The 22,922-nt window shown below is 39.7% G+C and overlaps 1 long non-coding RNA gene across 1 annotated transcript; it reads left to right on the forward strand.

Annotated features, from left to right (window-relative positions):
• Positions 1–1,036: 1,036 nt before the first annotated feature.
• Positions 1,037–19,783, forward strand: LOC134541912 (uncharacterized). The gene is made up of 2 exons (XR_010076701.1): positions 1,037–1,980; positions 15,490–19,783. It is a non-coding gene; the product is annotated as an uncharacterized LOC134541912 (long non-coding RNA).
• The last annotated feature ends 3,139 nt before the right edge of the window (positions 19,784–22,922 follow it).

Consider the following 22,922-nt stretch of genomic DNA (forward strand, 5'->3'; position numbering starts at 1 on the left):
TTTCGAAGACGCATAAAAGAATGTTTCTATACCGGTACTTGCTTAAGTGCGAAAGTAAAAACAAAAAAAAAGTAAACTAACATGAAATAAATAATGTTAAAACTTACAATTTATTCACCACATATAAAAATACAAGAAATAATACACAAAGACAAAGATTTCTAAACTTCAGTGCCAACAAGCATGATGGGAAGTTTCAATATAATGTCTCAGATACATTTCAGAATCAACCACAATGTAATATTGCCAAACGAATCTTGCTGAAATGTATCTGAAACTTCATTTATAGACATGAGTACTATGTGTCCAATGAAATGTTTATGAAATATTCCAGAAACATGACAGATGAAATGTAATCTATTCGAAACATAGTAATGTTACTGCAATATCACAGACATGTTACTGAAACATTGTGTGCTGTATGGGTCATGGGCAAAGTATCCATGCTGATACCTACCTACATACCATGACACTTTTTTTTTAAATTCTGTTACTGAGAAGGCCTCAGGCAAATCCAGGGGGACGCCACTGTGAGAGGACACACAGAACAAGCCAAGACTCTCGCCCATGTGGGTGCTGGACATGATTCCCTCCATCTCTTTGTTAACACAGAGACCTGGCCGGCTCATACAGCACCAGGTACACTCTGTGGTATCCCACACAGTGGCTGTCCTCTAGGAGGGGCGATGGGCGCAGTTCCCCCACTCCCCTACGCTCCCCTCATTCCAAACCATACCTAATAAAAAAATTTAAGATAGGTATAACAAAAATTCTACACCAGGTCACAACTGATCCTTGAAGTCTGTTCAAATTTATTTCTTCTGTAAAATGTAGTGCTACTGTACTGTGTGTAATTTCTTCAAAAATTTGTACTCTTGAAAATCAGATAAAACCATAGTGTTGATAATGAGTTTTCTAAATGCATAAAAATAGCATTTTAAAGGGCTATTATTTTTCTAAATCCTGGACTCTCCATTTAACCAAGAGATTTTCCATAGCACTCAAAAATCTTCTGATCATCCCCCCCCCCCCCCCCCCCCCCCCATAGAGCTGGAGGCCGGGTCGCCAGTGATCACACCTGCCTCGATCTGGGCACACTCTCCCACGCAGACAATAACCAACAAACTTTATTTCCCCACCACAGTTGTTCCAGTTACAGCTACATGCCTCGTGGTTAGCCAACGACTGAAAGGGCAGAGCTAGAGCAGAGGCACATCTGCTGTTGAGGGCGGGTCAGGCAATGGCAGGTGCTAGCGCTGGTGACATGATGGTTACATCTACTGTTGTTCTGAACAATTACAAACTGAATCATAAGTTGTAAAAATGGATGATATATACCATGCCTTTGCTAATAAAAATAAAAAAAAAGCCATTAAATGATGAACTATATAAAAACACACACTAAACGAAATGGGAATATGTGGTGCTGTTCTTAAGATCATGGTTAATGTTATCATTTAAAAAAGCTAATTGTTATTGTTACACAATTACACACTGTAAATAAAACCAATGATGAACACGCACCGCTGCCAACCATCAGGAGTTGTTTGCACGCTGTTTGAACAGGCTTCCCCAGGACGTGACACTGCACATTGGGCTGGAGTGCAGGGTGTGAGCAATGTCAGATTAAATGTATTGTTTTAACCATATTTATTAGGTGTTCAGTAGAGAGGGTCAAGCAAATTGATTCACTTGGCTGTTTCATAAACAAATTATGAGTCATTGAATTAAATTCCCACAAATACAAAAAAAAAAGGTAGATGATGTTTGGCTAGTGTAACTTATAGGGGTTGCAGCTTAGATGTACACTTCTATACCGAGACCTATATTCTGATGCTGATAGCTTAAAGGATTTGCTATAATAAGTTTACATTGCTTATGTTCTTATCCATGCATTAGTTAACAAAGTTGTGAACATTTTTTAGGATAGGAAAAAACAGAAGGTACCTACTACAGAAATGTGATCCACAGTGTGAATGGGTAAGTAATAAAAAAACACCTGCAATAAGATTACATCAAAAATATATTAATAATAAAAATTCTGAATGTAATAATTCAGTTTTCTAAGATAATTACTGCACAAAGTATTGCACCGTATCAATGCAGACATGGTTATGTTAATTTTAAAAACCAATGTAAGTTGTAGGTATTTAAGTAAGAGAGCCAAAAAGTTATTGCCTGAAAAATAAAAGATACCCAACATCAAACATATCTGTACTTCTAATATGTTTTCACATAAAAATAAAACTTTATAGAACAATGTTGTGCAAAAAATTTTCATTTAAGGGTGTTAGGCCCAAAATTATTTATAGCATATTATTTTGTCTTTATGTTGGCCTCATGCATACATGTTTCTGTGCAAAACCGATTTTCGCTATAACTTATAGTTTCCTCATAGCTGGCACTCAAAGTTAAAATATATGACATTTCTTGTAGAGATTATTTCGATAGCCTGTAACGCCCCTCGTGCCCAAAAATTATATTATTTTAAATTAATTAAAAACACCTTGGAAACTGCTGGGCAAAATATTAAGAAAATTAAAGTTAATTACCAGAGGGAACACAAGGCGGTGAACAAGACAATATTTACACTCCCTGCACACTAGTAACTTGGGAGTTTGTGGATCGTTATGTAGAAGAAGGTGTATGATAAATAAATACACTATATAAATAATTTGGTCTATAGGTTTTCCTGGTTTATTATTAAGAGGTTTTATTTTAGCATTATTTCAACATGATAATAAACATCTTAGTAATTAACAAAGTTAAGGGGGCGCCCCTACATTATTTAAAACAATACATATTACACCTTGACAAACAAATGATTACATTAACAAAAATTTGAAGTATAGCACCAAAATTTGATTCTCCCAACGATTACATATATATTAGTTTCCTTGATTTTACATGTTCTTGAGGATTACATTCTTAAAGCACTGCTCGCTGGTATCTTTTTAATGAATATAGTTCCTTCTATGCAAGCGTAAAATATATATAGCTCATATCACCCGGGTCTTCCCAGGATGACGTCGGACCGAGAGGAAAACTTTTCTAAAGGGGGAAATCAGCTGGAGGTCCCGAAGATCATGCGGGTAGCAATTTCTCTCCCCAGAAACTTGGACCCTGTCTGAAACACAAGTCAAATTCAAAACGAATTAGACCTGCTTCCAGACAGTCATACACAGTCGGCGCGAAATGCCAACAAACGGGAATAAGGGGAGGAAAAAAAAAACCCGGATTACTCACCAAACAGGGTGTGGAAACAGGGCTTCCGAGGTGTCTCGCGCCGACATCAGGATGACTCGCACCAAGAAATCGCGGATGCGCTTTAGGAAACCAAATTTTTAAAGAATAAAAAAAAATAAAAAATTTAACTACACATTACTTTTTCTAAGAACTACATCTGCCTGGCTACTGTACAAATGGGATCATATCCCTTAAGCAACTGACTACATCTTTTATGCAACCGAAATCGCCGTTCCCGCGAAAAGCCTCTTAGCGCAGAGGACGCCGAGAAGACGTGGTCAGTAGCCGAGGTCAGAGTACTGAGTGCCGGCGATGGCGGACATGGCTCCTAATTAAATCGGGCGCTAAGGCCCATAGGGAGAAGGAGGGGGAAGGTTCGGTTCTATGCCGAAAACATGCGAAGGTGCCCGAGGCGGACGTGACAACAAACGACATGCGCACTCTCAACCGGCGGTAACAGGAAGCTACAAATAAACGACTTCTACAGGCCGCGAGAAGGAAGCAAAGGGCTCTATGGCGCCGCGGCACTGCTCTCTAGCGGCGTAAAGGGGAACTAACTGAGGCGGTGAGCTGACTTGCCACCAGGTGTCACGAGGGTGAGCTCTGCACGCTGGCGACCAGGCAAGCAGGTTACTTTTTTCGCCGCTAGATGTCGTGGACGTCTTTGTCGGGCCAGGGAGAAGGTCCTTGAAGTAGCCCATCATCTTGGCTAAGTCCACGTCAGGTCACTGCTCCTGGCTTGATTTCTCAGAACTAAGGGGGATGGGGGGGGGGGGGTGTGGAGAGGGGAGAGTGTACAGAAAACGCCACTCCGCTGGGAATGCAGGTCCACTGGAGACCCATTCGTGACGAGACTTGCTATTCTCAGCAGGCCTCTAAGAAGTAGCAGCTTGCAGCCCAGAAGCTGCTCTATGCAATTTTGGTCATGAAGAGAAATAATATTACAAACTCGGGACGTGACTGCAGGCGAGAGAAATTTCAACCGAGCTTCTCAAGTCCACATTAGACAGCAAAATATCATATAGGCCCCCTGAGAAAAGGGGCTTCGGTCCACTGGCACAAAGTTTAAACACGTGGCGTACACCGGCCTAACAAAGAGTAAATCACCCCCTTAACAACCAGATAAATTTAAAAAATAAGATTTCCAAAAAAAAAATGTTAAAATTATAGAAAAATTAAAAAAAAGGTGACGAAATGCCTAATTTCCGGCACATACTCCCCCGCTTGAATGCGGAGCATATAGGGAAAATAAAAAAAAACTACATTTACACTCCTTAATAAAATTAGTACCAGGTTCGCCTGTATCCTACTACTTATATTCTAACACCTTTGAGACGCGTCCGCCTCTCAGGCACAACATATCGATAAACCTTCAACAAACTTATTAACTAAGTGGCCACTTAAAACTAATACAACTTAATGCTAGCATTCTTATTTCTAGTACCATGTATTTTTAAGACCTCGAGGTTTTTTGGCATGCCTAATATTAGAGAGTCCCCTATGTTAGGGGAAGGAAGGTAAACACATTTACTTTAAGTTAGCCTGTGTTTTCTTTAGATGGGAGGTGTGCGCTCTGGTCACAAATTCTCCCGAACTGGGGTCAGCTAGGCTAACCGTAACTGGCGTTAAAAATCGCTGTATTTGAAAGGGACCTCTCCAGCGGTACGCCAGCTTGGCGGAAAACTTATCCACTGCCTTGCTGAGTGGGTGTGCCTTACAAAGCACAAAATCGCCTACCCTGTAAGGGTTAGGAGATCGATTTTCGTTGTATTTCCTTTTTCTGCTCTCATGAGCCAGATTAAGATTTTTACGAGCTCTTCTCCAAATCTCCCTGATGTCTCTCAGATCATCGGGCAATAGGTCATTCAAAGACCAAAGATTTGAAAGAGGGGTATTAGGTCGGTAAGTGAACATGAGTTCGAAAGGAGTATTTTGTGTCCTTCGTGATGTGCATAATTAAAGGCCATTTGCAGCCACACCAAATTCGAATCCCATTTATCCTGCTCCTGCGCATGGTAAGCTATTAGAGCAGACCGGAGATTGAAATTGAACCTCTCAGAATGCGAGGGCTGTGGATAATAAGGCGAGGTTGTGACGTGCAGGATGCCATGTGAGAAGCACATGTTCTTGAAAATCCTAGCCGTGAACTGGGTTGCATTGTCTGAAACTACTATAGACGGGACTCCTGACGTCTTCAAGATCTGATTACATAGCGCAGATACAGTGTTTTCTGCGGTGGCTTTTCGCATCGGGATGAGCCAGACAAATTTTGTGAAGGCGTCGATACACACCAGCAGCATAGTGTTTCCTGTCCTTGTGCGCGGGAAAGGCCCGACAAAGTCTATAAACATCTTTTCATGGGGCGCTCGGCCACATCTGAAGTTAAATAACCGAAACGAGTGTTCTGCGCTGGCTTACTCAGCGCACAGATTTTGCATAGTTTCACCTGCTCGGTGATGTCCTTGTGCATGCCGTCCCACACGAAATGACGTCGGATAGCCTGAATGGTCTTATATATGCCAAGGTGTGCGCCCACCGGCGAGGTGTGATAATAATGGAATATCATATTACGCAGATTTTGTGGGAGCACAATTTTGTATGTTTTTAATTGGGTGGGGGGGGGGGGGGGGGTGCGTTTTTTCAACAGCCCCTTAGACATCCTAAATATTTTGGCGCCGTTCCTGAACTAACAAGGTTAATAATGCTGGAAATGTGAGGGTCAGCTTCCTGCTGGCTCTGTAAATCCAGAAATGCCAACGGAAAATCTGTCAATAGGGCTTGACATAAGAGTGATGTTCCTTCGGGCGGAGTCTGAGTTGGGTTTTCGAACATGCGAGACAGTGTGTCCGCTACTATGTTTTGTGTGCCACGAATGTGTTGGATTTTGAACTTCAAAGAGGAAATTTTTGCAATCCACCGCCCGAGTTTCCCTAATTGCTTCGGGTGTGCTAAAAGCCAGGCTAAAGCCTGATTATCTGTCCCTAACAGGAATTCCCTCTGTTCTATAAATTGTCGAAATTTGTAAATGCCAAATACCACGGCGAGACATTCTAATTCGTAGATCGAGGAGGCTTTCCTCTCGGCGTGGGTAAGTGTCCGCGACGCAAACGCAATGGGCTGTCTGCAGCCTTCGACTTCCTGTGATAGTACTGCGCCAATAGCCACACTGGACGCATCAGTCTGTAAAATGAAAGGTTTGGTGAAGTCTGCCATGCGGAGTACAGACGGGGAAGAAATCGCATGTTTCAGGAAATCAAAAGCTTTTTCTTGTTCCGGACCCATGTGAAAGGTGTTTTTTTCTTACGCAACGTATTTAGTGGTGCTGCGTGCTCAGCGAAATTGTGAATATATTTTGAGTAAAAATTTGCCATACGAATAAAACGTGAAATACCCTTAGGGTTTGTGGGAGGCGGAAAATCACGAATAGCTTGTGTACGTGAAGGATCAATGGTGACTCCCTTGCTAGAAACCAGGTGTCCTAGAAAAGACAGTTCTTGGACTGCAAACTTAACCTTTTTTGTGTTGACTGTTAACCCTGCTTTACGAAATCTACTTAGGACTTCCTCTAAATGTTTGATGTGTTCTTCAAATATTTCTGAATATACGACATCGTCTAGATAATTGTACACTGTTTTGAATTTTAGATCTCCTAGTATCTGATCCAGGAGTCGAGTTAGTACTTGGGCTCCCGTGGCAAGTCCGAAAGGTACTACTGTGTATTGATACAAGTTCCAAGGGACACAGAAGGCTGTGGTGGGTTTTGAATCCGCAGTAAGGGTAATTTGGTGGTAAGCAGAATTTAGATCAAACACACTAAAATATTTGGCCTTACTGAACCAATGAAAAGTAGTGTTTAGGTCTGGGAAAGGTATGTTTTGCATGACTATTTTCTCATTAACTTTTCTGTAATCAACTACACATCGTTGTTGATCCTTGCCCTTAGGCACCAGAAAAGCTGGGGAACTGTAGGCGGAGGTCGAGGGTTCGATTACCCCTTTGTCCAAAAGCTCATGAACATGATTGCGCATCGTTTGCATCTTAGGACCTAATAATTGATAAGGGTGAGATCTCACTGGTATTTTATCCGCTAACTCAATTTGGTACTCGATTAAATTCGTGCGACCTAGTTTACCAGTCAAGACATCTGGAAAACTGCTGCATAATTTATCGATTTCGGCCCATTGCTGTGTATTAAGGTGCTCGTGTAAAATGGTGTTACCATGATCCAAGATGGCTGCCGTTGGCTCGGCCGGAACTGAAACTATTTGCTCAGGGGTCCCTGAGGATTACCCATATTGAATTTGAAAACAAAATTCTTAGCCTGAAGATTAATGATTAGACCTGTCTTGGCAATGAAATCAGACCCGTAGATTAGGTCTGTGGCAAGTTTATCAGACACCAAAAATGAGAAATTCCATGAATATAAATCAATCTTCACCTTGATCACAACTGCTAACTTAATATTTAATGGCTGCTCTGAAGCTGTGAAACATTGTAACTTAGTGGTCTCAGTTCTTAGAATTAATTTGCTCTGTTTTAACTTGTTAAACAACTGCCCAGAAATCAGACTGCGCGCTGATCCCGTATCAATTAGTCCCGGTACAGTGTGTTCGCCAATCGTTGTTACTGTATACAGAATTACTGTAGGAATATTGCCAAAAATTTGGTGGCACTTTCTCTTGCCCTTATTTGTAGGATCAACACACGTTTTACATGAGTATGTGTGCATTGAATTATCATTTCCCTTATTTTTGTTACTTCTCCTGCTGTTGTGCTTCCTTTGTTTATGTTTGTGACCTCGCTTGTTACTTTTATTCCTGGGCTCCTTGTTCTTATGATTATTGTTTTTGTGTAATGATGTTTCTTGTGTACTGCCATTACTTGGCGCAAGTTGAACTTCCCAATTATAAGAAAAAATTTTAACACTTGAATTTTTCGGTGGTCCTAAATAAGGTTGTTCGGGCCACCGCGTTATGCGTTTTTTGGAGTGTCGTAATTTTGTTTGTTGTTTTTGTGGTAACACTGGGACAGGGAATGTCCGCCTCTTTTACAGAAATTACAATGTGCATTTTGTTGATATCTACCTTGTGGCCTTGAAGAGAAAAATGCATTGCCCTGATGTTTCTGTGCTGCATTCTTATATTGTGAATTACTACGCTCCGTTCCCGCGCTGCTACCTTGTTGACTAGCGAATGTGGCTTGTTTATTTCGCTGAAAATCAGCGTATTCTATGTTTGTGGCGTGTACGCAAAGTTTATCTAGCTCAGCATAATTTTGGGGGCGCGCCTGGAACACAGAGCGCGAGCGCTCCGCTGGGTTCAAACCGTCTAGAATCGTACTCACGACCTCTCTCTCTCTCTGGAACCTTTAGCCTTAGTACCTGGTTGGCTTCCCGTATGTCAGCAACGTAATTCGGCAAGGCTTCATTACGCTGCTGCAAGCAGTTAAACCACTCCAACCGGATGTTTGTGAGTAGCCTACTCGGTATACAAAAATTTAACACGTCTTCATGAAACTCGTCGAAAGTGAGGTCATTCTCAATGGCTGTCATGATCCGCTCACTTAAGGGAGCTTGGGTGTACGGATACACAATTTCAAAAATTTGTTTGTCGGGAATCCCTCCCTTTTGCCGTAGCTTTAACAAGACTCGAAGAAAATCAATCAGTTTGTGTGCGTCCAGATCCGACGCCTCTGGCAAATCCTTGAGTAGCCTTTCTACAGGATGGGTGATTTTTCCGTAGAAACTGTAGCCAGTTTCTGGGGCTGTCGTGCTCCTCAATACTGAGTCGTGGGGCTGAGCCGAGGGTACTGCTGGCTGAGGTGAAGGCTGATTTTGTGGCACCGGGTGCGACTGAGCCTGTTCCCGAGTTGCACCCGAGGGGCTGATTTGTGGTGGAGTAAGCTGGGGTGTTGTGAGTGGCGGCTGCAAAATACCAGCACTCGGAAGTGGGGTGGTTTGCCATGGAGGAAACTGTGGCTGAAATTGAGCATAAGGGTTAAAATAGCCCTGAGCGGTCGGATACGGAAAAACATTTTTGGTGGGTATGGTTGCGTCATTTGGTGTGCCAAGGTTGGTAATCCCTGTGAAAATGTCACGCTAGTGACGGGGTGGGTTGTCACGTGACCCGTTGTAATGTTTGTCGCCGCTGTCGTCAAATTCACAAGCGGCTCTGAATGAGTGGTAGATACGGGTATCGATCGATTTGGAAGCGACGTTAGTGGCTGAGAGTCAGGGGATGCGTCTGGCGATCTGCTCGTTTCCTACTCCTGTGTGTTTACCATCGCCCGTACTTCTGATTGTCGCGTGTCGGGTTGCTATACTCCCAGGGGCAAGCTAGGAGAGTCCCCTTCCGGGAAGGCGGGACAATCTATGCCTAAAGCCTGTGCCTCAGCCACATAATGCTGACTGCGTCGTGTGTCTTCCAAAAATGCTGCTCTCGCCGCTAATTTTGTGTGGAAACCTGCCGTCTGTTGCAAACATCGTTCTATCTCTTTTATATAAATTCCATGGAGAATGTCTGCCGAAAACTGTTTCAGGTTTTGTAAGCGTCGGGTAACATGTTTTAGCCTGACTATATGTCGCTCGACATTGGGTAAATTTTCCTCAACATCTAGGTAGCTTACGAAAGTCGATATATCATAAAACTTGGCGCAAGCAAGGTTGAATTCTTCAGTTACATCTAAATTCAAATTCGATATACTAGTGGGCACGCCATCATGAAGGGCGGCTCTGAGTCTCTTCCTGAGGACTTGCACATTGCCACTGGAAGGCAAATTGCGTAGCTGTAACTCATTGGTCAGCTCATCTGACAGCAATAACTCTGGCTTAAACATACTGCTTGGATGTAACTTACTGCTAATTAAAACAAAAATTCATACACACATGTACGATTCAAACGTACACCATAAACACTTCTCTCTTAACCACTATCTTAATTTTAATTACCTCATAAGGCTTCCTATATTAACATAAAATACCAACTATCCCCATTGCGCGGCGAGTAAGTCACACTTTCAAGGTGGGGGGGTATGTGCCCAAACTTATTTGTGTATAATTCCGCCGTGCTACTCATACAGCTGCGCGAACTTCCATTGTCAACTTGACTTGGGCAACCTGTATACGTCCTTGTGGAACAGGGGAAAGACCTGAGGGGTGTGCGGGAGGCACAGGGCCGTGTCGTCGCCCTCAGATTACGAGCGTGTCACTGGCTAGAGCGGGGGAATTGGGGGGGGGGGGAAGAGAAGACCGCTGAGACGAGATAAGACACGGAGGTTAGCTGTCTGGCCCGCTAGCGGACCGGACGCCGCGACTTCTCGCGCCGCGCGCAGACTAAGTCCGCACGGGACTTTAAAACTCAATCATAATTTTAAATTAGAAATGCAATATAACTACAACCTGTACCAGTGATCAGTTTACAATGTTAAAAATACAAAATTGGTTTCACACAAAAAAATAATGAATTTTTTTTTCTTAAATAAATTTTTTTTATTTTATTTTAGGTATGCCTACTTTATTCAGGTATTCCTATAGACCAAATCACGCTCTGCTACCAATTGTAACCCCCCTCGTGCCCAAAAATTATATTATTTTAAATTAATTAAAAACACATTGGAAACTGCTGGGCAAAATATTAAGAAAATTAAACTTAATTACCAGAGGGGACACGACGCGGTGAACAAGACAAAATTTACACTCCCTGCACACTAGTAACTTGGGAGTTTGTGGATCGTTATGTAGAAGGTGTATGATAAATAAATACACTATATAAATAATTTGGTCTATAGGTTTTCCTGGTTTATTATTAAGAGGTTTTATTTTAGCATTATTTCAACATGATAATAAACATCTTAGTAATTAACAAAGTTAAGGGGGCGCCCCTACATTATTTAAAACAATACATATTACACCTTGACAAACAAATGATTACATTAACAAAAATTTGAAGTATAGCACCAAAATTTGATTCTCCCAACGATTACATATACATTAGTTTCCTTGATTTTACATGTTCTTGAGGATTACGTTCTTAATGCACTGCTCGCTGGTATCTTTTTAATGAATTTAGTTCTTTTTATGCAAGCGGAAAATATATATAGCTCATAGCACCCGGGTCTTCCCAGGATGACGTCGGACCGAGAGGAAAACTCTTCTAAAGGGGGAAATCAGCTGGAGGTCCCGAAGATCATGCGGGGAGCAATTTCTCTCCCCAGAAACTTGGACCCTGTCTGAAACACAAGTCAAATTCAAAACGAATTAGACCTGCTTCCAGACAGTCATACACAGTCGGCGCGAAATGCCAACAAACGGGAACAAATGGAGGAAAAAAAAACTGGATTACTCACCAAACAGGGTGTGGAAACAGGGCTTCCGAGGTGTCTCGCGCCGACATCAGGATGACGCGCACCGAGAAATCGCAGATACACTTTAAGAAAACCATATTTTTAAAGAATAAAAAAAATAAAAAATTTAACTACACATGACTTTTTCTAAGAACTACATCTGCCTGGCTACTGTACAAATGGGATCACATCCCTTAAGCAACTGACTACATCTTTTATGCAAGCGAAATTGCCGTTCCCGCGAAAAGCCTCTTAGCGCAGAGGACGCCGAGAAGACGTGGTCAGTAGCCGAGGTCAGAGTACTGAGTGCCGGCGATGGCGGACAAGGCTCCTAATTAAATCGGGCGCTAAGGCCCCTAGGGAGAAGGAGGGGGAAGGTTCGGTTCTATGCCGAAAACATGCGGAGGTGCCCGAGGCGGGCGTAACAACAAACCACATGCACGCTCTCAACCGGCGGTAACAGGAAGCTACAAATAATCGACTTCTACAGGCCGCGAGAAGGAAGCAAAGGGCCCTATGGCGCCGCGGCGCTGCTCTCTAGCGGCGTAAATGGGAACTAACTGAGGCGGTGAGCTGACTTGCCACCAGGTGTCACGAGGGTGAGCTCTGCACGCTGGCGACCAGGCAAGCAGGTTACTTTTTTCGTCGCTAGATGTCGTGGACGTCTCTGTCGAACCAGGGAGAAGGTCCTTGAAGTAGCCCATCGTCTTAGCTAAGTCCACGTCAGGTCACTGCTCCTGGCTTGATTTCTCAGAACTAAGGGGGATGGGGGGAGAGGGGAGGGTATACAGTAAACGCCACTCCGCTGGGAACGCAGGTCCACTGGAGACCCATTCGTGACGAGACTTGCTATTCTCAGCAGGCCTCTAAGAAGTAGCATTTTAAGCCCAGAAGCTGCTCTATGCAATTTTGGTCATGAAGAGAAATAATATTACAAACTCGGGACGTGACTGCAGGCGAGAGAAATTTCAACCGGGCTGCCCACGTCCACATTAGACTGCAAAATATCATATAGGCCCCCTGAGAAAAGGGGCTTCGGTCCACCGGCACAAAGTTTAAACACGTGGCGTACACCGGCCTAACAAAAAGTAAATCACCCCCTTAACAACCAGATAAATTAAAAAAATAAGTTTTCCAAAAAAAAATGTTAAAATTATAGAAAAATTAAAAAAAGTGACTAAATGCCTAATTTTCGGCACAAGCCGATCAACGTAATTGATTATTTTTGGTAATTTAGGAGTTCATAATGTATACTATTGAGTCCTGTATTTTAATTATTTAAAAAATAATAAGTTATTCGTGTGCTTGAGTCAGAAGATGAGAAAATTTAAATTTTTTCTAGTTCCAAAAATATTTGTTTAAAACTTATAAAAATACAATTACGAAATATATATATATGAATATACTTTCATCTAAAATAACAAAACAATGTGACTTTCAGTGTATCAAAGTTGTGTGCCTCTACGGGAGAAATGTATCCCCTGGAATTCCAAAATATATTGAATGCAACTCGCCACTCTAGTGGTGCCGCACTGTCTGGCTCGTCTTTCCCTCTTCCCGGAAAGAGTACGCGGACCTGGCTCGGCGTTGCCAAATACCTGTCCCGGCTGTGATAATCATCTCTAACTGCTTCTAGACCTGCAGTCCTTCTTCCTTTCCCCACGGCAGTCAGGAGTAGTGGTCAGTGGTTTAATGCTTGCGGTTTAATATGTTGAATGCATTAGCTTAGTGAAATTAATTTAACTAATATACAGTAGTTATTTTTGCTGTTGCGATGGCGCCGCAAAAATTACGAAACGGCAGACGTTATCTAAAAAGTAAAATGATTAAATGTTCCAAAGCAATGAAGAAATACAGAGCTGAAATTGCCACGACGCAGACCACAGTCTCGCTACACGGCACTGAGGCTCTACCAAAACGTCAGGATTATAATCAACACTGCTAGTATAGTGCCAGAAAATTAACTAAAATGTTTTTGATTCGTAAAAGTGCAAAAAAAAAAAAAAAAAACACATAAATAAATCCTTTGCCTCTCATATAGTTATAGACGTGACGTTAATCTGAATCACAATCGAACATGAACATATTTGACGTAAGTTATATTCACGGAAATCTGATAATGTTGCTGGTTTATCTGTTATCAACGATTTGTAAAATAGGACAAAATGTAACTACTAACTGTAAAGGCGTGACCAGTTCATAACATTGTTTGAAGTTAAAAAAAATAAAAAGTAAATAAAATAAACTTGTAGCCCATCGTTCAATCGTAATTACGCCCCATGTTATTTCAACAACACAACATTGTTTGCGTCTATACAGTCAGGCTATAATTTATTTTAGGCTATTAACATTTCTTCAACTTGATTATGGTTGCTGAAAAAAGCTGGCGCGGTGCCATGGTAATGCGCTCCACTTGCATTCGGATGAACCTAAGGTTGGGTTCACAATTAAAAAAATTAAGCGAGTGCATAGCAAGCCATGCACACGACCTGTGCGAACTGCGTAATCGGTTCACAATCAAACTCTTACTGTTAATTTCAGCCAAAGAAATTTCGCGAATGATGCGACATCTGTTAGCAGTGTTAGTAAATAAACATATTAGGTAACTTTCAAAATAATGATAATACTATTACTATCTGTAATTTGTTATGAGTATTGAAAAATGAATGTATGTATATATAGTAAATATGTATACTTATATTAATTTGACTAAGCCCATATCCCAAAGTGTAATGCTTGTAAGGGGATCTAGTGGTGGATTTTAATAAATAAATAAATAAATTATCTTGACATTATCTTACCACAATATGGTTAATAAATATAAACATATTTCTAGTCCCGCCAAAAAAGCACCCTGCTCTTCTCCCATTGGCTGTTGTGCCATGCGTACGCGACCGAAATAAAATATATTCATTTCACTGCTATGCGCACGACCTCGCTCCCATGCACACGACCAACTTTCTGCTATTGTGAATCGTTAGGTTAGGAAACATGGCGTTCATATCCTATGCACACGACCTACTGTTACTGTTACTGTTATTTTTTCAATTGTGAACCCAGCCTTAGGTTTATTTCTTGGTGTTAATTTTTCCTCTTAAAGGCCCGTCTACTATAGTCCTAATCTGTGGGCGGTCCGTGTCCTTATCCAAATGTGAAAGACGTCACACTGTCACACAGAAAACTTACCAGTCTAGAATTGCGAAGTCAGATGCATGGTCCGAATCTACTGATTTCTAAAGTAGTTACCAAAGCACAGTAAATATAGTGCACCAAAATAATTGTTTTTGATTGGTTTTTGTTATTATTTTCATGCATAGAGAATTAGTACGCAACTAAGTTTTATATATATTAATCTTACGAAAGATTTGGGAGTTAAATATTATTTATTGAATTGAAACAAAGCACGTTTTACAAACGGGAACTGGTAATTAAATTATCGAAAGTCTTTTGTTGTTCTATGCTACCAAAGGACGTGCAAAGGTCACAGATTGGGACAAAACGTTCAAGTTGATCAATGTGATCGGACAAGGGAGATTCTGACCATCGCCCACACGACGCATGACGTCAGAGGGTCACGTAGACCAATCAGCGAATAGTTTCTGTCAGACACGGTTTCGGACATTGCAATAGTAGACGAGACTTAAAAAAACGCAAATTATTCACATGTACCAGAGTTATCGGTAATTTTTGTGTAATAAATAAAAAACCGGAAAGGAATTTGATGTATTAGCGTGGAATGACATAGGCCTTTGTTGTTCCAAGCGCCCTGCACCATGATGCACTTGGGTGGCCGGATAGAGCCAGCAGATGGACTTCAGCACAGTGTAAAACTTAATTCAAACAGTTAGCTGCGGGCTGTTACTGTGCACGCCTCCTGGAGTGCACTATGTTCTGTTCCCCCAGCGTGCAAGAACCACCACACGTACTGCAGCGAGCAGGAGGAGAGGGCTGCTCTCATCTACAACTGCAATGCCACCCACACCAGCGCGTTCTCCGTCTTCAAGCAGTGCTGCTTCTTCCCCCAGTGAACACGCCCTGACCCGCCACTCTACACTTGGCTACCCTCACGTGAATTATAGTGATGTGATCTGTGAATAAGTATCGTCTTCTTTCCTATTTTATGTTAACTGCAGCCATTTTTTATAACATGCATAATGTATTCAGATTAGGCATGTACTTCAACATGTTTCAAAAATAGTAATTTACATGTTTATTTATTTGACAACAAATAAATAAATCACTGTAAAAATGAGTCTATTTACTTATAGTTAGCCATGTATTTGATCTATTTTCAGTTTTTTTTTGAGTGAACCATTATTTAGTTTTATAGTCTTGTTCTATGAAGTTACATGTATGTGATATCTATGTAATACTCTTAAAGCTCTATTATAATTTTTTTAACTTGTATTTACTATGACGATTTAAAGATCGCAGTTACTGTAAAACCCTCTTAAGAAAATCCCAATCAAGAAAACTTTCTGCATAATAAGTTTCAAAATTTAGCGCTTGACCTATAAATACGTGCAGTTTTACCCATTTAATAAAATTACCCTGTTAATGAGTTAAATTTTTAAGCATCTTGAAAAACTTCTTAACAGTGATTTACTGTATCTGGTTTCTAACCTAAATAAATTTTTTTTTTCCGCAAATTGGTTGTAATATGGTAATATCTCCATTACAATTTTTGCAGTTTTAACCATCAGTTGTTAATTGTGTCAGGTTTTGAGTCAGGGTTATAGATCTTACTGTTTATATTTAAAAATTTTTATGATGGTGATTAGACTCAAAGGCAATCTTATTTTCGATATTTCGTCAGTGAATCACTTACCTATTACATCAACTGAATTTCTGCAGTAATTTCGTTTAAAGCAATTTTGTCAAAAGCATTCATAATTTTTGAATTCCTGCACCAGTATAGCAGTGGGGGGAAAGATTTATTGGCTGTCACATCAGCATTGAGTCAATGGCCTGGGATGCAATAGCACCCAAAAAAAAAACACAGCCAGTACTGCTGCAGATAAGTTTTTAAGTCTCGTAAACTGTGGCAGCTAAACAGATGCAACAAACGTTTTGAGACACAATGTGTATTTGATGTTGGTAATGTGACAGTTTGTCAATTATACTATAACATACTTTTTAAAACACAACACCAAAGATAAAGAAATAGCTTTATGTTTATCTCGTATGAACACGTCTGCACGTACAAAAGCCATTATTATATATGCAATTTATTTTTGCAATAAAATACTTCCTTTGCCACATCACTTCTCTAAGATCACACCTGACATTATAAACTCAACTGAACTGTGGAAAGAAGTTTAACATCGGCTAAAAAATTTTCTTGACTTGCAGGCTTCATGTGGGAGGTTCTTATTTAAAACCTGGCCCGAATAACTTGTCATTGCTTTTTCAATCCATTTTAGACACAAGTATGGGAGCAGCCTTTCACCGCATACCTGCAGTATCCTCCATCCATTAGAAAATGAATATCCAACACAATGACAACTCTTCAGAGACTGAGAATGTCTGTTAACAGGTCTCTAAGTGGAACAAAATGGTGAGCGTTATCCAACACAACTAGGAACTACTGCCTGTTCGTGCAATAAAAATAAACTTGGCAATCAAGAAACTCTCGACACACATCACAGTCCTCTGTTCCAAGCATGCCACACCTTTGAGCGAGACAAAGATATCAAGACATGATAAGAGGTGTTATCAGGGTTGGCTACAATACGATACACAGTCGTAAACTTGGATGAGGAGTGCAGGCGTCGGCTGAGCACCCATCACCACTGATATGGTGCAAACTGTTTGCAGTCAGGTTGGTCTTCAGCAGTGTTGGTTTCAGAGAGCATGTTTACATACTGAGACTGCTGAGTAATTAATAATGATTTGACAATTTGTGGACAGTTTTTGTTAAATAATATTCAGAGTGATTACATACAGCTAAAATATTTTTTAATTAGAATACCTAGCAGTTTTACAAACCAAAATACACATGTATGTCTGAAATTTTATGGATCAAATATTAACCTATGTGCCTACAGCAAAACCCTCATAATAAAATCCCACTTTAGATAATTTCCTGCAAAATAAGTTTAAAAACTATAGCACCTGACTAATTAATATACACAATATTAACCTTTTTAATAAGTTTAAATTTGTAAGTACCTTGAGAAACTTCCTTCATAGATATTTACTTTATTTATAGTATAAATCATTGTGACTTTATTAAAGAGGTCTCATTTTATTTTTTGCTCGAGTTTTGTCAAGAATACAGTAGGAAATATATGTAAACAAAAGTATATTTGTAACACACTAGTGAGAAAAATACTTTGATGATGCAGTAGTAATACTGCACACTCAAAACAGAAATCATACTTTGAGTATAACAACTGAATGTGCCTATAATGCAACAAGAGGCGATAAAACCTGCGCAGACCCCACTTTCACCGCGCGGTCATGCGATGAGTGCGTCTTGTAGGGGAGAGGATTAGTCAAGCAGCTGCCAGGTAGCCAAGAGCAATGGTTGCCCGCAGTCCGAGTTACGTGATCTGATTCACGGAATTGCATCCAGGTCAAATTTAAATTGCATATTAAGTTGTATACATCATTGCGAGAACAATCACGAGAGATGTAGTTGACATTCTGTAACACAGTGCAACTTGTAAAACAAAATGAGACCGAAATTTTGACATGCGATGTGGCTAAAAATAGTGCTGTCACAGATGTTTCGATATCAAAAATCAAACAAATTCTGACAGAGAAAAAAGGAAAGAGCAAAACCAGTTTGATATTATTTAAATCCCGTAGGTAAGAAAACATATCACAGGAAAGAAATTGAAGTAGTCTGAGAAAAATCCACGAGTTTTATTTTCTAAAAGAATTGGTCCAAACATTAAAGAAGTTATTTAAGGCTTTGCAACTGCTATTTAATTTGCAGTAGAAAATACTTGAGAAACTTGTTGCTAGGACTTTGCTGGGAAAATTTGTCACTAAAAAAAAAAAAAAGAGAGAGAGAGAGAGAGAGAGAGAGTGTGTGTGTGTGTGTGTGTGTGTGTGTGTGTGTGTGCGCGCGCTTGCTCAAACAAATACATGAAAGTAGTTACTGTTTAAAAAATAATGTAATATTTTAAATCACAGCGTAATATTTATCTGCAGTCAAAAATGTAAATTGGCGTCAAAAATCATTGGGATATGTACCCAATTAATTATTGAGCATGCATATGGAGAACAAGGCTTTGTTCTAAATTGTTCACTTAATTTTAAGCCAAAGCAGATGTCTTGAGATAACATCAGTGATATGAATTTTAAAAACTTCTCAATGTTTGTAAAATGTAAATTATTACTCAAATCTCCTTGAAAATCTGTTATCATGTTAAGTTGAACAGAAAATGAGTGTCATCCCTAAAACAAGGCATTCAATGACAAAAGTAAACCTTTTAATTTTAGTAAAGTGTGCCAACAAAAACGTTTTTCTGGTTCACTTACGGTAAGACAATATCTCAATGCTCTCTCACCATAACATTTCAGATTCACACATGTATCTATGAACAGTGCTTGCCTGCCACTTGCTTCATCTACATAGTTGTAAACCAGCTGCACCCCCAGGTACTCTGACTGCAGGTACGACTGTCGAGAAAATAGCTGTGTGTTACCGTGCACAGGACGAGCTGACAGCACTGCTAGATGCCGCTGGAGGGAAGCTTGTTGTTCTGGACTTCTACGCAGAGTGGTGTGGACCTTGCAAGATGATAGCTCCGATAGTCGAGGTATTGGAAGCATCACACAATCGTACTTCGAAATACAGTGGCCCTAGCAATTACACATACGTTAGTTATTATTTCTATTATGCACTATACTTCATATTTTCCCATCAATTTTAATCCTTTTCTATTTATTTATTTATTTTTTTTTTTTTACACATTTCTTCACAGAATGTTGTGGTTTTTTTTACTAACATCTACCAAAAATGTTACTCCAGTGATGTTTTCCCACAACAATATTCAGGGTGTCTACCAGATCTAGTAAATGAAATTCCCTGATTTTTCCAGGTTTTCCAGGTATAAAACTGAACTTTTCCAGGTTTTCTGTAACACAATTACGACATTCCACAAAACTGAAAAAACTGCATAACAGTACATTGACGGGTTTCAAAATATTTCAACTCACTTAAATTATTAAAAAAAAAATAAAATACCTTCTTCCAGACGTGGCCAAAGTGACTCAATTGATGGCAAATAAAACATGCTGCTACAAATATTTCACACACTTACTTTTGCAAAAACATAAGTAAAAGGAAGCTCCCATCAATTTCGCAGTGACTCAACTTTTGCGTCTATTGCACTTGCTTCAGAACGAGCCAAATCCAACACTCGAGCCTTCTTCAACTGCAATGCCTTGATCTCCTTTTCAACTCTTCTTTTTCTGCCTTCTTGTCTGTAGCTTCCTTTTCTTTTTGTTTGCAGGGCTTCCTTACGCCTACAACTAGCATTTCTTACATACTGTAACATGGACTTGGTGATTTCAACATGCTCTACACCTCCAGAATGTTGTCTTTGTGCAATCAGTGTTTCTTCCTGCAAGTTTTCAGTCAGCAGATTAGAATTCACTGAAAATCCTCTTTCCAATGATGCATTTCCATTGGAAAGTACCAACATCATCCTCACAAACTTTAGAAGGCCTGTTTTGGCAGCTACTGTATGTGCCTTAAGGATGAGCATCCACAATTGATCAAAGCGCCAGTCTTCTCGAGAAAAAGAGGAGAACAGTGCTTCAGAATCTTGCGAGGAACATACCAACTGATATGATCACTCAATGTTATCAGCTTCTTGTCCTTATAGCCACTTGTTTTGAAGACAACATTCTAAATTGTAATTCACATGCTGTTTCCTCACACCCGAATTTAAAGCCACAGACGGACATAAGCAGGAAATTCCCTTGGTAAGTTTGTACTTCAGGGGACTTTTGTCTTGATGTTTTTTTACCATAACCTTTAGACAAGTCCTAACATCATTTTTCAGTAACAGGACAGACTTTACTGGTACTTTCTCTTTCTTGATGGCATGGCATACTGCATAACCCAACTTGATATTGTTAGCAGTCAATAGATTTTCCTGGTTATCTACATCCAATTGAGATACATTGTGTTTCTCCATAAAGCTCTTCAGTACCTCTGGTTTCAAAAACTTTCCTGCCAAAGCTAATAAAATGTCTACCAGTAAATCATAGAGAAAAGGTGCCATGGGTGCTTCACTTTGGAACATTGTGAGAAACAATTCCAGCTCTGATGCCAAAGAGTAGAAGAATGTCAATTTTACTTCTAGAAGATTATCTCCAAGAGCACTTTTCACTACACTGAAAGACACAGATGAAATAGAAACTTCACTAACATTTCTTTAGGTGGGGTAAAGTATTCATGGCACGCTCAGCAACTGCAGTATTCCATCTGATTGCACAAAATTTCTTGGAAAAAAGCTCTGATCCAGTTATTCTAATGTAATCTGCCTTCCTTGCAGGTACATGTATAAACAAATAGTAACTGTGCTTGAAAAAACTAACAACATCCAATTGTATAGCAGAAATTCCAGTTTTGAAAGCACCATGGACCGTATGAAGTCCACAGCTACCAATTTCTAGCAACAATGGCGAACCTTCACCAAAAGTGTCTGTGATATGTATTTTCAAAGCTAACAAAAATGCCCAGTTTACGTTGAGGGCATCCATAGATACTTAAAATTAAATGCACCTGTCGGTATAATCCGAACGTGGGAAGCACATGCTGCAGTACGTACGTCAGCAGGATAACAGACCAACTTGAACCAGTTTGTATCACGTGATTTAACGCCACTTCCGAATTCGATGGTAAATAAAAGAAAATGGACGTGGAAACTATTCGTTATTTTCCATCCAAAAATAAAATAATGGGACGCGATACACTTGATGCTACGTCAATGCAAGCAGATCAATAAACAAAAAAGTATTGCCAACTACAACCTACTAAACAAAAATTCCCTGATTATTAACAAAATTCCCTGATTTTTCCCTGATTAATCCCTGAATACAATATTCCCTGATTTTTCCAGGTTTTCCAGGTTTTCCAGGGTCAGTAGACACCCTGAATATTATATCCAGTGGTTAAATTCCCAGGTTTCATTACGGCAATTATTTCAACACAAACTGCACATTGTACAAGAATAATGTTAAGATGAACCAAGAACCTATTTAGCTCAAAACAGGAAGAGGACGGTTTTTCAGAATAAAACCTCATTCATAGGAATGAAGGTACATAGGTCCATATAATAAAAAAAAAGTATTATTATTATTTTTAAATAGTTTGTGAGGATTAGTTACATGTTTTTTCAAACTGCAGGACCCTGCTCCTTGTTTTATTTATTTTTCCACTTCAGGAGAGAAGGTTTGACGAAAAATGCCTCTCCTTGCCCCCCTGGACATGCCCACGAGATGAACATTGTCAACTGAAGAAAAAACTTTTCATAGTCTCTATAGCAGTGATGCACAGAGGTTTAAGATTATACGTACTCCCAAGACTATGTTGGGTATCAACTCTATGCCCATAAAATAAGCTATACTGAACAGGCATGTGAGACAGGTACTCTAGGCATTAAATGTTATTGGCTCATTGGACATGAAAATGCATATTCTATGACTATTTGAACCTTAACTTTGTACAGTGATGACATGTTCCATAACATAACATAAGGTAACTGATTTTATGGTATTTTTAATTATATATAGTAAGTTAAAAAAATTGTACAAATTCAAATGTTTTCACAGTAAATGCACTAGATTATTTATATATATATACACACACACACATATTTTTTTCTTCTTCACAGGAGCTTTCAAAGGCAAACCCAGACATATTGTTCATTAAGGTGGACGTGGACAAGAGTGAGGATTTAACACGTAACTACAACATTACTGGAATGCCAACTTTCCTGTTCATCAAAAATAAAATACAGGTAAACAAAGTCACCACTGAAGGTTATTACGTTTACTACGAACAGGAAGTGAAAATAAGTACGTAATACAACTGTGTGAAAAGTTTCAGAGGTAGCCAAGTATTTGCCATAAACACACTTGATTACACACAAAATTATAGTTTTAAAAAATGCACTTTTAAAATTTGATGTGAACACATTGAACACTTTTATATTAACAGATAAAATGTTATGAAACACTGTGGTGGCAGTGGTATTTATTGTTAATAAGTAGTATAAAAAAACTACAAATTTATCATCCATTATTATGCTTTACTTACTTAAACAGGGCTGATTTTAACCATTTACAGTTTACATTGTGAGCAATACCTA

This window comes from Bacillus rossius, chromosome 1 (genome assembly GCF_032445375.1).
Source record: "Bacillus rossius redtenbacheri isolate Brsri chromosome 1, Brsri_v3, whole genome shotgun sequence".
NCBI lineage: Eukaryota > Metazoa > Arthropoda > Insecta > Phasmatodea > Bacillidae > Bacillus > Bacillus rossius.